At 42.7% G+C, this 17,116-nt stretch overlaps 1 protein-coding gene across 4 annotated transcripts in view; it reads left to right on the top strand.

Annotated features, from left to right (window-relative positions):
* VSTM4 (V-set and transmembrane domain containing 4) overlaps nucleotides 1–17,116 on the top strand; it is a 678,267-nt gene that overhangs the window by 576,392 nt on the left and 84,759 nt on the right. The window lies entirely within an intron of this gene.

The raw sequence follows: 17,116 nt of genomic DNA, 5'->3' as shown, positions 1-17,116 counted from the left end.
AGGATTTCAATCCTTGTCGGCGTAGTATGTTACCAATTGTTTTCTTGATGACTGTGGTCCCAGCTGCCTGGAGATCATTGACAAGATCATCACATGTAGTTCTGGGATGATTCCTCACTGTTCTCATGATCATTGATACTCCACGAGGTGAGATCCTCCATGGTAAACCAGACCATAGAGAATGACAGTTTTGTGTTTCTTCCATTTGCGAATGAATGTACCAACTGTTGTCACCTTCTCACCAAGCTACTTGGTGATAGTTTTTTAGCCCAGTCCAGCCTTTTGTAGGTCTACAATCCTGTCCCTGACATCCTTAGACAGCTTTTTGGTCTTTGCCATGGTGGAGAGTTTGAAATCTGATTGTTTGATTGCTCCTGTGGACAGGTGTCTTTTATACAGGTAACAAAATGAGATTAGCAGCACTCCCTTTAAGAGACTGCTTCTAAGCTAAGCTTGGTACCTGTATGAAAGACAGCTGGTAGCCAGAAATCCTGCTGAATGATAGGGGATCAAATACTTATTTCCCTCATGAACTTGCAAATCAGTGCATATTGTGTTACACATGCATTTCTTTTGAATTTTTTGTTGCTATTCTGTCTCTCAGTGTTACAATACACCTACCATTTGATTTTTAGACTGATCATTTCTTTGTGAGTGGGGTGATTGTAGCCGTACTAGTGCATTTGCGACAGAAACAATTGAGTACTGTCCATGATACTTTAATATTTGCACTAACATACAATTTTGAGGACAAGCTTTCGGGGAGTGTCCCCTTCTTCAAGGTCCAAGCAGTATTATATGTCACGATTGCGGCGTCAGACCCCAGACCTTCTCACCAAACTCGTAAACTGAAGGACCGGCCAGTCAGAAATCACGATGTGAAGTGCGTAACAATGCCCACAAACAGCTGCACCCTGCACAACGATTTTCCAGCTAATGGACTACAATCTGTGCCTGCAGCCTGAATGCGCTTGTTACTGGGTCAGGTTAATCAAGCAATTATGAAATTAAATAGAAATCTTGTGAGCCACCAATTAATTATAAGATAGGTTCGTCAGCACGAAACACATACTCATGCAATGTGCATAAAACGTCAACAAATATCACAATGGTGCCGTGCTCCTAATTGTTATTAATTAAATATCATAAAAATTGTTTTAAATTAAATCCATATAATAGTGTAAACACAATATATATATAAAAAATTAAGTGCACCCATAAAGTGATAATACACTGAAAATATCAGTCAATATTCAATGTGCACAAAAAATATAAACATTATTGATGATAAATGAGTGATAAATAAATCAGTCTCTGGTGATACTTGTGAAAAATCCCAGGTGATGTGAACTCCAATTCCCTGTGACTTGAATAATGATCTTATTATGCGCTCACCTCATGTAAAGCCTATAAATAGGCTAAAAACGCTTGTGTTCCCCAAATGGGACTATATCCTTGAGTTGCACCGTAGCAGTAATGGTCGTTACTCCTTCAATTGTGGCTCTCCTCTCCTGCCACTATCCCCACAAAGATCTCTCTCTCTTAATACACTGGAGCACTCCTTCTTAGTATATCCCTCAGTGTGAGAAGAAATAAAGACAGTGTATTATCCTTTTAAAAAATAACTACCTTTAATATGCGCCCATTACACTCACATGTAAAGACAATATTAAGTGCTTTGTTAAAAACAATTGCCAGCAGATGATACAAGTGCTCAGTCCAATTCCCAGTGACTTTGAATAATGATCTTATTATGCGCTCACCTCATACAAAGCCTATGAATAGGCTAAAAACGCTTGTGTTCCCCAAATGGGACTATATCCTTGAGTTGCACCGTAGCAGTAATGGTGATTACTCCTTCAAAGCGTAGCAGTAATGGTGGTTACTCCTTCAATCGTGGCTCTCCTCTCCTGCCACTATCCCCACAAAGATCTCTCACTCTCAATACACTGGAGCACTCCTCCTTGGTATATCCCTCAGTATGAGAAGAAATAAAGACATAGTGTCTTATCCTTTTAAAAATAACTACCTTTAATATGTGCCCATTGCACTCACATGTAAAAGCAATATTAAGCGCTTTGATAAAAACAGTTGCCAGCAGATGATACAAGTGCACCTCTCGCACTGTGTACTTGCCGTCCTTGAATTTTAGGTGATATCACTGCTCCTCCCTACGCGTTACGCCGCAGGTCACACGGCTTCATCGGGGGATTTGATTGAGAGGTGCAGCTGTATGATCCGGAAATATTGATCCCTTTTGAGTGTCTGTGTAATATTAATTTTTAATATCTAAATTGTAATTGGGTCTCTAGTAAGTTCTGAAATATGCCTGGCAGAGAATATACCCTCTTAATTGGATGTGAATGCGAGGTTTTGAAATTGAGTAGTAACAGATGTGAATTATTTGTGTCTGTGTTAGGTAATTAGGAAAGGTTTACATTCATGTTTTCTTTAGAATAGCTATGTAATGTATATCTTATTTTAAATTCATATGAGTCTGAGAGTTTAAATTGTATTCATAAATCATGTATTCAGACAGCTGTATGTAACATAAGAACTGCAGAGTTCTCTTTTAGAGGGTTTTCTGTCAATCATGTTAATTGACTTAGCAATTGAATAGAAACACATGTTCCTACACTGGGAGGTGATTAAGGAGCCCGCAAATTTGAAACAAAGGATAATGGGAGGACTTAGTTCCTTGTGCATTTTAAGTATGTAAGCCCATTCAAGGAACATGGTTACTTGCTCACTTCTTCACTTCACTTCATTCAGACATACATACATTTCAGACACTTACACAAAGGAGCACATGGCATGCTTGAACAAAGGAAAGCACATGGCCATTTCTTAAGAGCACATGTCTAGGCCAGGATTCTTTCTAAGCTGAACAAAGGAACTACATCTTTCTTCTTATATCCAAGGAACAAGCAACTTATATTCTTTACTTTTATTTCATTTTAAGCTACATATCTTTGTATTTGAATTTGCTACATTTATATTGACTTTGTATCTTTTGGTGTGTGATCAAGTAAAGTCACACTGCTTTTTCCTAACTAGCTTTGAAAAGGATTTCTTCCCACAACCATCTACAAGCACAGGAATACTAATAGTTTTTTCACAACTATTAAATTCCAACAGTCTGACACTTTTTGATGGATTGATTTGGTTGCACAGTTTGCAGCATTTTTTTTATTGCAGGGTTTGCTTCCATTATTTGTGACATCTTGATCAGAAGGAAGTTTCCTACTGATTAGTTTATTTCTGAGGTTGGGGGGTTGTCTGAAGGCCAGTATTGGGGGTTGCTGGAATATTTATTTCAGAGTTCCATCCTCTGTTATGATGGGTTGTAAATCTTTGATTATTTTTCTTATCCCTTCTAGTGCTGGGTTGTATGTGGTTACTAGAGGTATTTCCGGAACATACAGCTGCACCTCTAGTAATGTTGTGTACCTTATCAGTGCAGAAAATGCAGCAAAGGATCTTATGCTGGTGAAACAGGACAGAAATTGCAAACAAGGATGAATTTGCACAGACATACCATCAAGGAACATAAAGAAGATGACTTTTGCACACCTGTGGGACACCATTTCGTACAACCAGACCACACAATGGGAGACCTCAATATTTTAGTTCTTAAAGGAAATTTCAAATCCATTCAGAAAGAGAAAAACTTTTGAACTAAGAATGATAATTCTATTTGACACATGAGATAACGGCCTGAATTTGGACATGGGATTCCTCAATCATTATCCAAACAGTTTTATGACTATCAGCTCAAGCTTGACTCCCTCTGTGTGAGTGCTGTCTTCCCCCCCACCTCCTTTGCTTTTGCTGTGTCTTATCTCTAGCCTCTTTTTTTTTTTTTTTTTCATCTCTTCTAACATTCTGCTAAAACTTTGTGATTTGTATAGTACTGCTTGGAACTTGAAGAAGGGGACACTCCCCGAAAGCTTGTCCTCAAAATTGTATGTTAGTGCAAATAAAAAAAGTATTACGGACAGTATTCAATTGTTTTTGCGAGTGGGCAAACATTCAAAATCAGCTGGGGATCAAATACTTATTTCCTTCACTATGTATCTTAAAATCTGGCACATTTAGCCCCCCCCCCCCATTTACTTTATCTTTAGACAGGACTTTGTTGTGTCACTTTGGGTGGGGGCCCATGGAACCCAGCTCACTTTGGAGAGGTGGGGAGACCTCTGTCTCAGCTCCCCATATCCCTCTTATGTGCAAGTCACCCTGTGCCTGTTAGGGGTACAGAGTGATCTGTCCTAATATTGTATAGACATGTCTAGGAGATAGGTGGAGTGGGGGTTGTGGATTCTTTGGTGTTGTGTGGTTGCATCCCATTGTTCTATTGTTTGTCTTGCTTGGGAGCAAACAATTATGTGCGTTTATGTGTATTAGCTTAGTGGGGGGGGGGGGGTCTCCAGCAGCACTCCCTCCTGATGGGACTGTTTGCTGGTGTGAAGTTTGAATACCTGTGTGTCTCTTGTTACTAAATGTAGATTGCCCCGCCCGGTGTCATTATGCAGTGAGGGGGGACTGTCCCTTGAGTGTATATATCTTGTATCTGTGTTGAAATAAACAGTCTACCTTCTGGATAACTTCAAGATTTGTGTCGTCTATTCTTGTATGGTCAGCTGTGGTGTCTGTTGACGGTGTTCAGATGGGGAAGCGGTAGTCTAACGGAAGTACCCAAGCGCAGTCTGGGGTCGGTTCTGTTACATTTATATTTTACTTTGTTTTTTATTTACCCATATATACCTGAGTATTTTATAATCTAAAAATATGTCCCTGGTAAATATATTGGAAGCATTTGAAATGTATATAGAATTTTTGGTACTATCACCATCTTTACCAAATTTATTCGCCGGATCCAGGAAAGTGATCCTATTGATAATCTCCTCAGATAGTCTTCTCTCGTTTATTAATGGAATGTAGCTTACCTGGTACAGATTCCTAAGGGATGGAGTTAATTTTATTCCTAAATAGGTTATTTTTCCCTCCATGTGAAAGGAAAGTCTTTCTGTAAGGCCTTCTCTATCAAAGGAACATTAATATTTAGAATCTCTGACTTTGAAAGATTGTTTAAATTTGATAATTCTCTATAATGTTTTAATATTCTCATTAAATTAGGTAATGTCAACCTAGGATTTACAACATAGAATAACATGACATCAGCGTACGCCGTGACTTTATGTTCCACATCTCCTATCAGAATTCCTTTTACATCTACACTATTCCGTAAAGTCGCTAATAACGGCTCTAGAGATAAAGCGAATAACAAAGGAGAAAGCAGAAAGAGTAATGATCTTAACCCACTGTCCCTTCCTTTCCTTCCTGCCATGAACCCTACTTGATCTAATTGTATCCACTCCAGTATTAGATCTTTCATCCTAGTTGCCAAGACCCTTGCATATAATTTCATATCAATATTTAATAATGATATGGGTCTAAAACTAGCACATTGGGACCGATCTTTCCCCTCTTTTGGTATAATTGTAATATATGCCTGCAGTGAATCCTCCCTTGTTTCCATTCCTTCACCTAATGTGTGTGCGCATATATATATATATATATACACACACACACACACACACATACACATTTTAGGGACTAATTGTTATTTAAATTTCTTATAATATCTCACTGTATGGCCATCTGGTTTCTTCTCCCAATCTCGAGCCGGTAAATACATTGATACATTTTTGCAGCCTTTGGTGGTGAAAACCCCTTCATATTTAAAAGACACAAAACATGTCATTAACATACTAGGGAATATTGATTGGAAGCCAAACTATCTGTTGGTAATCGCAGATGTGGCTTCTTTGTACACATCAATATCCCATCAATTAGGACTAGAAGCAGTAGAATAGTTTCTGAGTAAGGATGGATCTATCCCGGAACTGCAGAGAGATTTTGTTATGGATCTTCTTCAGTTCTGTATGACCCATAACTATTTCTGGTATGGTGGCTCATATTATTTGCTGAGGAAGGGTGTAGTCATGGGGGCTAAATTCGCACCCAGCATGGCCAACCTCTTCATGGACAAGTGGGAGGAGGATGTTTTACAGGATCACAGACCAGAATTAATATCTTGGAAATGTTTTAATCGATGATATCCTCTTTATTTGGGAGGGAGACATTGAATCTCTTGACTCATTTCTAACCTCTCTCAATGACAAAGAGGTATAGTCTTGACCCATGAGTTCAGTTCAAATTCAGTTCATTTGACTATATCTATAGTTAATGGTAGTCTTACTACTTCTACCTTTAAAAGAAAAAAAACAGACAGGAATGGATATATTTCTCTGGATTCCTGCCACCACCCTTCTTGGTTGTCGGCAGTACGTAAGGGACAATTTTTGGAACTTTTATTTTTGGATGGACTATTTTTTGACACACTTTTCACTGTTTTCTTATTTGTCACTTTAAGTGATGCACTCTTATGTATTTATACATTTCTGACGATGATAGCATACCAATTTTAACATTTTAATAACATAAAACACCATAAAACGTTTAGGCCTTTGTCATTTTTTTTGTTTTATTTTGCGGTTTGTTTCACGGAAACAAGTAGCAAACGTAAAGAAAGACAGAAGACATTGGGGGAGAGTTTCTAAAACCGGTGCACTCAAAATCTTGTACAGCTGTGCATGGTAGTCAATCAGCTCCTAACTTTAGCTTATTCAGTTAAGCTTTGGCAATAAAGCTTAGAAGCTGTTTAATTTCTATGCAGAGTTGCACCAGATTTAGCACTTTCCAAATTTTAGTAAATAACCCCCCCAAAGTCTTAGAAATACAAAATCTTGAACATACATGTTTCCGTGTTAAAAAGAAAATCTTTGGAATCTTGAGAAAGCTTTTCAGTTTCAAGTATTCAACACTTTTTTTTAATCAATATTGCAGGTGAGATAAAAGGAGTCACAACTACTTGCAGAAATCACAAGTTTAAGTATTCCACTGTCACATGAATTTTTTTCTTCCCATTTTGGTAATACATATGGATACTGTAAGAACAGTAAACAGCTTTGTATTTTGTCAACCTTACAGGAACAGCCCATTTTCTTACACAAAGAATTGTCACAAAAATTGTTAATCACTATACCAGGAAAATTTGTTTGCTTTATTGTGACATTGGCCACCCACCTTGGAATGATAGATAAAATGATCAGAGATCATCACGACTTACATTTATCCAAGCAGTGTATGGGAAGTGCCCATATTTCTGCAGAAACACAGGTCTGTCTATTGTGTGTATTTGATGTCACATATTGTGCTCACAGGTGACACATGCATTGGTAGGGAAAAAAAAATTCAAGCACCTTTTGGTTCTGAGATTTATAATCATACTTCAAAATGAGTCCAACATCCTGCTGAGTGCTATTATGCCTCTATTGATGTGTTATTAACCTCCCTGGCGGTATTCCCGAGTGTAGCTCAGGGTAAATTTTCAGCACCACAAGCAGTAACCCCGAGCTACACTCTGGAATACCCTGCAGCGGTGCGTCGGGATCTCCTCTTCACTTATCTTGTCCTGTGGTCCCGCGATGTCCTTCCTGCAGTGTCCCCTGCAACGTCCTCTGGCCGATGTCGGCATCTGTCTTCTGGGTTCCGTTCCCTACGACGGCAGGACGTACGGGGACGGAACTGGCGGGAAATTTAAAAATGACAAAAAGTGGCACTCAATACACTAAAATTACATAGCAAAACATTACTGTATCTAACCATTTCACATACATTTTGTCCCTAGTGCTTTGTCCTGTGCCCTGCCTGCATATTTACTGTTCTTTCTGCCTGGAAATTGAGATGTCCATGGCGTCCAAAAAGCGTCCCTTTAGGTCAAAAGCGGTTTTAGACCAGCTAGAGAACAGCGATAGTAAATTAGGACTACTTGCAGAATTGAGTGATGATTAGTGGGGAAATTCGTCAGACACTGAAAACGATTTTACGACTTTTCTTAGTGATGTGCGAACTTGGCGCTATATTTCAAATTTCAGTGTTTTTGGTTTTATTATATTATTGAATTAAATTTATTATTTTAATATTTTTTATGATTTATTAAATTATAATTTATGATTTCATGTGTCAAATTTTAACATACCCATGATATTTACTAGACTCTTGTTCGGACAGATTTCAGTTAGTTATTCCTAAAAATTACAGGCCTACAATAAAAAAAACTACATATTTCCATGCAAAAAAGTACCGCTTTGAGCACAGAAATACTGACATTAGACCGCTAGGGAGGTTAAATTGCCTGTGGTGCAGTAACTGTACCCTCTCCTTTCTGTCCTCTACTCCATTCACAAAACTTCAGAAATTGGTTTGGCTAAATTCAACATGTTTTGTAAATAGTGGAAAGTAAACTGTCATTCATCCAACTGTGACCCATTCAGGTTTTGCAGGCTGTGTGCTGACAAGATGGCTTGTGACTGGAGCAGAGGACATTATGTAAGGTTAAACCTTACATAGTGCAAAATGCATTAATTTTAAACAGGGACTGTACAGTGCGAAGTGGTAGTATGTGAAGGAAGAGGAGTGCAGAGTGTATAGCGTTAAAAAGTATGTGCAGGGAGAGAAGTGCTGAGTATATGGCAGTGGGTAGTATGTGCAGGAGAGGAGTAGGGAGTGTACAGGGGCGTATTTGCCATGAGGCAAACAAGGCATTTGCCTAGGGCGGCATTTTTTAGGTGGGCGGCGCCACCCCTCCCCCACACCCCTGGCAGGAGTGACACACAGGAGCCTTTATCTAGGCTTCCAAGTCCCCGCTTCCTACATGGGAATGGATCCGATCCGTGAGAGGCTGCTGAAGGACGGGTGGAGAAGGTGTATAGTGTCCTACTCCCCGGGCGAAATCACTGGCAGATGCTGTGCCACGATGTGTGGGCTGCTTAGCCCAGCTAGACCCTCTCCGCCCGTTTGACATTAGCCTTAGCCAACCCCTCCCCTCTTCTCTTTTATCCTGCCACATACCCAGGAATCACGATCACTGAGCGGCTGGATCTGGGGGGCAGAGAGATAGGAGGAGTGCTGATCTGCGAGTGCTGCCTGGGAGCGGAACTTATTAGAATCTGTCAATTGTGCAGGGATTTGAGGAGAGCAGAGCAGAGGGATGGGTGCTGTCTGTGGAGGGGAGAGGGAGCCCAGCCTAAGGGAGGGTGATGATGCTGGCTGGCTGTGGTGTGCTGAGTGCTGCTGGGGGTTTGCAGGATGGAAATGGAGGAGCACAGAAATGAGCAGCTGAACATGTACAGTCAGCCCACTTTTCCTAACACAGAATGTTGATCTGTGAGAGAGAGTAGACTGTGTGCTGAGCAGGGATCAAAGCCAAATGAGATTTCTTTTGGGGAGCCACATATCCAAAAATTGGTACTTCTTGAGCATTCTTACTTCTCTAGCAGGGGTGAGCGCAGTGAGGGTCGGTGGGCGGGGAGTGGGGTCTGATTTTTGTGTTGCCTATGGCAGAACAAAACCTAAATACACCACTGAAGAGAGGTGAATAGTATGGGCAGGGAGAGGAGTGTATGGCGATGGGTAGTATGTGCAGGGAGAGGAGTGTGAAGTGTATGGCGGTGGGAAGTATATGCAGGGAGAGGAGTGCGGAGTGTGTGGCAGTGGGTAGTATGTGCAGTGTGTGTGGTGGTGGGTAGTATGTGCAGGAGAGGAGTGCGCAGTGTACACCGGTGAACAGTATGTGCAGGGAGAGGAGTGCAGAGTGTATGGCGGTGGGTAGTATATGCAGGGAGAGGAGTGCAGAGTATATGAAGGTGAATAGCATGTGCTGGGAGAGGGGTCCGGAGTGTATGGCGGTGGATAGTATGTTCAGGGAGAGAAGTGTATGGCGGTGGATAGTATTTGCAGGAGAGGAGTGCGGAGTGTACAGTGGTGAATCGTATGTGCAGGGAGATGAGTGCGAAGTGTATGGTGGTGGGTAGTATATGCAGGGAGTATGTTCAGGGAGAGAAGTGTATGGCGGGGGATAGTATTTGCAGGAGAGAAGTGCGGAGTGTATGGCGGTGGGTAGTATATGCAGGGAGAGGAGTGCGGAGTGTGTGGCAGTGGGTAGTATATGCAGGGAGAGGAGTGCGGAGTGTGTGGCAGTGGGTAGTATGTGCAGGGAGAGGAATGTACATCGGTGAATAGGATGTGCAGGGAGAGGAGTGCGCAGTGTATAGCGGTGGGTAGTATTTGCAGGGAGAGGAGTGCGAAGTGTATGGAGGTGAATAGTATGTGTTGGGAGAGGAGTTCAAAGTGTATAGCGGTGGATAGTATGTTCACGGAGAGAAGTGTATGGCGGTGGGTAGTATTAGCAGGAGAGGTGTGCAGAGTGCATGGCGGTGGGTAGTATATGCAGGGAGAGGAGTGCAGAGTGTGTGGCAGTGGGTAGTATTTGCAGGGAGAGGAGTGCGGAGTGTATGGAGGTGAATAGTATGTGCTGGGAGAGCAGTGCGGAGTGTATGGTGGTGGATAGTATGTTCAGGGAGAGAAGTGTATGGCGGTGGGTAGTATTTGTTGCAGGAGAGGAGTGCGGAGTATATGGCGGTGGGTATTATATGCAGGAGAGGAGTGTGGAGTGTATGGCGGTGGGTAATAGATGCAGGGAGAGGAGTGCGGAGTGTGGTGGTGGGTAGTATGTGCAGGAGAGGAGTGCGGAGTGTACAGTGGTGAATAGTATGTGCAGGGAGATGAGTGCGGAGTATATGGCGGTGGGTAGTATATGCAGGAGAGGAGTGTGGAGTGTATGGCGGTGGGTAGTATTTGTTGCAGGAGAGGAGTGTGGAGTATATGGCGGTGGGTAGTATATGCAGGAGAGGAGTGTGGAGTGTATGGCGGTGGGTAGTATTTGTTGCAGGAGAGGAGTGTGGAGTATATGGCGGTGGGTAGTATATGCAGGAGAGGAGTGTGGAGTGTATGGCGGTGGGTAGTAGATGCAGGGAGAGGAGTGCGGAGTGTGGTGGTGGGTAGTATGTGCAGGAGAGGAGTGCGGAGTGTACAGTGGTGAATAGTATGTGCAGGGAGATGAGTGTGGAGTATATGGCGGTGGGTAGTATATGCAGGAGAGGAGTGTGGAGTGTATGGCGGTGGGTAGTAGATGCAGGGAGAGGAGTACGGAGTGTGGTGGTGGGTAGTATGTGCAGGAGAGGAGTGCGGAGTGTACAGTAGTGAATAGTATGTGCAGGGAGATGAGTGCGGAGTGTATGGTGGTGGGTAGTATATGCAGGGAGAGGAGTGCGGAGTGTGTGGCAGTTGGCAGTATGTTCAGGGAGAGAAGTGTATGGCGGTGGGTAGTATTTGCAGGAGAGGAATGTATGACGGTGGGTAGTATATGCAGGGAGAGTAGTGCGGAGTGTGTGGCAGTGGGTAGTATTTGCAGGGACAGGAATGCGGAGTGTATGGAGGTGAATAGTATGTGCTGGGAGAGCAGTGCAGAGTGTATGGTGGTGGATACTATGTTCAGGGAGAGAAGTGTATGGCGGTGGATAGTATATGCAGGGAGAGTAGTGCGGAGTGTATGGAGGTGAATGGTATGTGCTGGGAGAGGCATTCGGAGTGTATGGCGGTGGGTATTATATGCAGGGAGAGGAGTGCGAAGTGTGTGGCAGTGGGTAGTATGTGCATGGAGAAGAGTGCGGAGTGTATGGAGGTGAATAGTATGTGTTGGGAGAGGAGTGCGGAGTGTATGGCAGTGGATAGTATGTTCAGGGAGAGGAGTACGGAGTGTACGGCGGTGGGTAATATTTGCAGGAGAGGAGTGCAGAGTGTACAGAGGTGGGTAGTATGTGCAGGGAGAGGAGTGCGGGGTGTATAGCGGGGAATAGTATGTGCAGAGAGAGGAGTGCGCAGTATATGGCGGTGGGTTATATTTGCAGGAGAGGAGTGCAGAGTGTACAGAGGTGGGTAGTATGTGCAGGGAGAGGAGTTCAGAGTGTATGGCGGTGAATAGTATGTGCAGGGAGAGGAGTGCGGAGTGTATGGCAGTGGGTAGTATGTGCAGGGAGAGGAGTGCGGACTGTATGATGGTGGATATGTGCAGGGAGAGGAGTGCGGACTGTGTGGCGGTGGGTAGTATGTGTAGGCAGATTAGTGCAGAGTGTATGGCAGTGTGTCAGGGGCGTTTTATGAAATCAGTGGACCTGTGTGCAGGATCAAACGTTGGGTTCTAGACACAGGAAAAGAAGATGTGGCACGCATGGCGAAAAGTGGGCATGGTTAAATATTGGGTCCTACATGTCACCAGTTTAGTGTAAATTGTAAATAATGGGCCTATTATTGCTCTCATTCCTGAGTGTGCAGCAATATGTAACATAGTAGTACAAGCAACATTTTCATAAGTAGATGCCTTGACAGGTGTGTCTACTTTTGTACATTCGCATACGTTGGGAGGGGGCGGGATGGGGCAAAATATTTTTCGGTAGTTTCAAAGTGCTTGCATGTAATAATTTTTGACACTTTTTATTTTTTCACTAAAACTAAAGTACCCTATGTGATAGAATGTTATGATAGGTTTTCTTTGATGACAAATTAGGACCTCTGATGTCTCACATGCCTTCCATTGAAACTAATAGTACACAGACTGCCCTCCATTAGCTTCCATGGGTCAGAGAAAGCAATTTTCATTTGAAAGTCAACAGCATGCTTAGACAGTATACACTCACCCCATGCTGTCACTGATGTATGACTTACACTGGAGCCAGTAAAAGGGGTGAACAAAAAAGGAGGGGTTATAATGCAACTGCTGATGTGAGCCCTTGCCTGGACAACCTGGGAATGGACATACATGAAAGTGGGGACTTGTTCATAAGTAACCTGCATTTTTCTGACCTAGATATAAGCAGGTCAATGAAAGGACTCCTAGAAAACAATTGTTTTCTACGTGCAAATTTAAAGTCTAACTCCCTTATTAATGTCCGCTCGCCCTATAACAGAAGAACTACTAAAAGGGTAGCAGGACTGTGCAAAATCACATTATATATATATATATATATATATATATATATATATATATATATGTGTGATTTGCATTTCCGGCACGCTGCCCTACCCACGCCGCTATTGGCGGCTAGAGATATCAATCACCGGGTCACGGCCAGCTATTCCTGGCCAGTACTTAGCGGCCGTCAGGAAAAGCTGTCAGGGGAGAAACCTGTGTGTAAACACAGGTCTCTGTCCTGTCAGCATGGAAATGCTGATTTGTATCTCCCTAGTTTGTGCTGTGTGTGTTTTACTGTGTGCTGTGTTTTAACACAGCACACAGTAAAACACACACAGCACACAGTTAACCCTTTGATCGCCCCAGATGTTAACCCCTGACATGTAGCAGAATACATTTTGGCCTAAATTTTTTTTAAAAAAATTTCATTGGGTATACTTTATAGCAAAGTGTAAAAAATATAGTTTTTTTGTTTTTTTCAAAATTGTAGGTCTTTTTGTTTGTAGCACAAAAAATAAAAACCACAGAGGTGATCAATCCCACTGAAAGAAAACTCTATTTGTGAGGAAAAAAGGACATAAATTTAATTTATGTACAGCACGGCATGACCGCGCAATGTGCTATATTCCTTTTGGGCAATTTGTGCGAGCCTAGAGGCTAAATAATAAATCCAAAAGTGTGGTAAACCCAGCTCAACAGTCGAGAGCACTATACAATGTTACAAAGAAAATCTGGCTGTTCTACTGGACCATATAAATGTATTAATCTCAGACTGAAATGTTATCAAAAAAGGTTTTAAAATCTAAAATAATGAAGTGTTCAGAACAGCTAAATAATTTTAAGCAGTATATTCATTTTGATAGCTGCTACTTTACCCAAAAAGCATTTTATAAGAAAACCATATAGATACAGTATAATAGGTTATTTAACATCAGCAGAGTTTATATGAATAACAGTGATCATGGACTTTCAATCATAACCAAGATCTGCAGTAATCCACTTCTCCAGCTATGCAAGATCTGTGAGCTTCCTCGTTGCTGTTGATACATATGCCTGGTCTTCCAGGTTTAGCATTTTCAATTGAGCTGTGCGGACTGCTGCTGTTCCAGCCTTGGTGTAAGCAGGCAGCTGCATGTGCCAACACTGCATCTGTAGTTCCTGCTGGTGCCTGCAGCACTCCTGACAGTACCTGGAGGAGTGATTTGCGCCGGTACTCTGCCTCTCTGTATCTCTGCCTTTCACATCAGTAGCAGGCTGCATGGAATGGGAGAGCTCAGCTGCCTGTGCCCACTGGTAGGGTCTTGACTCCTCCTGGCTGAGTTTTTAATTTAATGGTTGCAAATCATGCATAGGATAGAAGGGAATAGGGATCTATCATTCCTTCTGAGGGGCTATTTTGTTGCCGCTGGAAAATGCTATTGTTAGTGTTATGAGGTCCAATTTTGTTGTTGGGTATTAATTGTTATTACTGGAGAATCTATTGTATCTGGAGGGGGTCTTTATTGCTGGAGGCTCTATTGTTCCTGGAGGGAGTCTTTATTGCTGGAGGATCTTTTTTCTGGGGACGGTGGAGGTTACTGTTGCTGCTACTGCAGTAAAACTCTAAGGGCTCATGCACAGTGGCATTTAGAACTGTACAGTGTCGAAACTATGCATGCTGTGGTGCCAGCGAGTCATAGGACTTGCTTACAGCTAGTAGAAATCAATCACAAGCTAAAATACACAGCATCCATTTGCATATACTGAAACATATCCCAAGACGTACTTGCTTTCAGTAATGCATGAGTACAGGGATGTATGCCCTGAACACAGTATGCATTAATGGGAATATGTCCCTGTACACATTCATCCCTATACACTAGTACTAGATGTGCATTAATATACATACAGCTGTGGTGTATTTCAGCTTGCCATTGATTTCTACTAGCTGCTAGCTAGAGATGAGCGAATCGAAGTAGGCGAAGTGGAATTCGTTTCGAATATTAGGAAAATTTCGCGCCGAATCCGAAAATAAGCAGACTTCGGATGCGCAAATCGAAATTTTTCCTAAAATGGCGGCGACATGTGCGGCGACGGAGCGGGGATGTCTGGGAAGGCGCGCAGACAAGGCGCGCTGACCCATAATGCATTCATTCATGACATGTGATTGCATTAGCCAATCAGCAGCCAGCCAGCCAGCACTGTGTAATGGTGGAGCTATAAAATGGCGGCCATTTTAGAATTCTCCATTTGCCTCCAGTCATTCAACAGAGGCAGACCTGGCTGTATTCAGGGAGAGAGTTAGGGACACAGAAACGTTACTTAGGGACACAGAAACGTTAGTTAGGGACACAGAAACGTTACTTAGGGCCACAGAAACATTACTTAGGGACACAGAAACGTTACTTAGGGACACAGAAACTTTACTTAGGGACACAGAAACGTTACTTAGGGACACAGAAACGTTACTTAGGGCCACAGAATCGTTACTTAGGGCCACAGAAATGTTACTTAGGGCCACAGAAACGTTACTTAGGGCCACAGAAACGTTACTTAGGGACACAGAATTGTTACTCAGGGACAGACACAGAATTGTTACTGAGGGACACAGAATTGTTACTGAGGGCCACAGAACTGTTACTTAGGGCCACAGAAACGTTACTTAGGGCCACAGAAACGTTACTTAGGGCCACAGAAACGTTACTTAGGGCAACAGAAACGTTACTTAGGGCCACAGAATTGTTACTTAGGGACAGACACAGAATTGTTACTGAGGGACACAGATTTGTTACTGAGGGCCACAGAACCGTTACTTAGGGCCACAGAAACGTTACTTAGGGACACAGAATTGTTACTCAGGGACAGACACAGAATTGTTACTGAGGGATACAGAATTGTTACTGAGGGACACAGAACCGTTACTTAGGGCCACAGAAACGTTACTTAGGGCCACAGAAACGTTACTTAGGGCCACAGAAACGTTACTTAGGGCCACAGAATTGTTACATAGGGACAGAAACAGAATTGTTACTGAGGGACACAGAATTGTTACTGAGGGCCACAGAACTGTTACTTAGGGCCACAGAAACGTTACTTAGGGCCACAGAATTGTTACTTAGGGACAGACACAGAATTGTTACTGAGGGACACAGAATTGTTACTGAGGGCCACAGAACTGTTACTTAGGGCCACAGAAACGTTACTTAGAGACACAGAATTGTTACTCAGGGACAGACACAGAATTGTTACTTAGGGACAGACACAGAATTGTTACTGAGGGACACAGAATCATTACTTAGGGCCACAGAAACGTTACTTAGGGCCACAGAAACGTTACTTAGGGCCACAGAATTGTTACTTAGGGACAGACACAGAATTGTTACTGAGGGACACAGATTTGTTACTGAGGGCCACAGAACCGTTACTTAGGGCCACAGAAACGTTACTTAGGGACACAGAATTGCTACTCAGGGACAGACACAGAATTGTTACTGAGGGACACAGAACTGTTACTTAGGGCCACAGAAACGTTACTTAGGGCTACAGAAACGTTACTTAGGGCCACAGAATCGTTACTTAGGGCCACAGAAATGTTACTTAGGGCCACAGAAACGTTACTTAGGGCCACAGAATTGTTACTTAGGGACAGACACAGAATTGTTACTGAGGGACACAGATTTGTTACTGAGGGCCACAGAACCGTTACTTAGGGCCACAGAAACGTTACTTAGGGACACAGAATTGTTACTCAGGGACAGACACAGAATTGTTACTTAGGGACACAGAATTGTTACTCAGGGACAGACACAGAATTGTTACTGAGGGATACAGAATTGTTACTGAGGGACACAGAACCATTACTTAGGGCCACAGAAACGTTACTTAGGGCCACAGAAACGTTACTTAGGGCCACAGAAACGTTACTTAGGGCTACAGAAACGTTACTTAGGGCCACAGAAACGTTACTTAGTGCCACAGAATTGTTACTTAGGGACAGACACAGAATTGTTACTGAGGGACACAGATTTATTACTGAGGGCCACAGAACCATTACTTAGGGCCACAGAAACGTTACTTAGGGACACAGACAGACACAGAATTGTTACTGAGGGACACAGAATTGTTACTGAGGGACACAGAATTGTTACTCAGGGACAGACACAGAATTGTTACTCAGGGACAGACACAGAATTGTTACTG

This window comes from Staurois parvus, unplaced genomic scaffold (genome assembly GCF_062004578.1).
Source record: "Staurois parvus isolate SC_StPar_1 unplaced genomic scaffold, SC_StPar_1.0 ptg000234l, whole genome shotgun sequence".
NCBI classification, from domain to species: domain Eukaryota; kingdom Metazoa; phylum Chordata; class Amphibia; order Anura; family Ranidae; genus Staurois; species Staurois parvus.
Note: the sequence above shows the minus strand (reverse complement) of the source record. Positions and strands in the feature narration are given on the sequence as shown.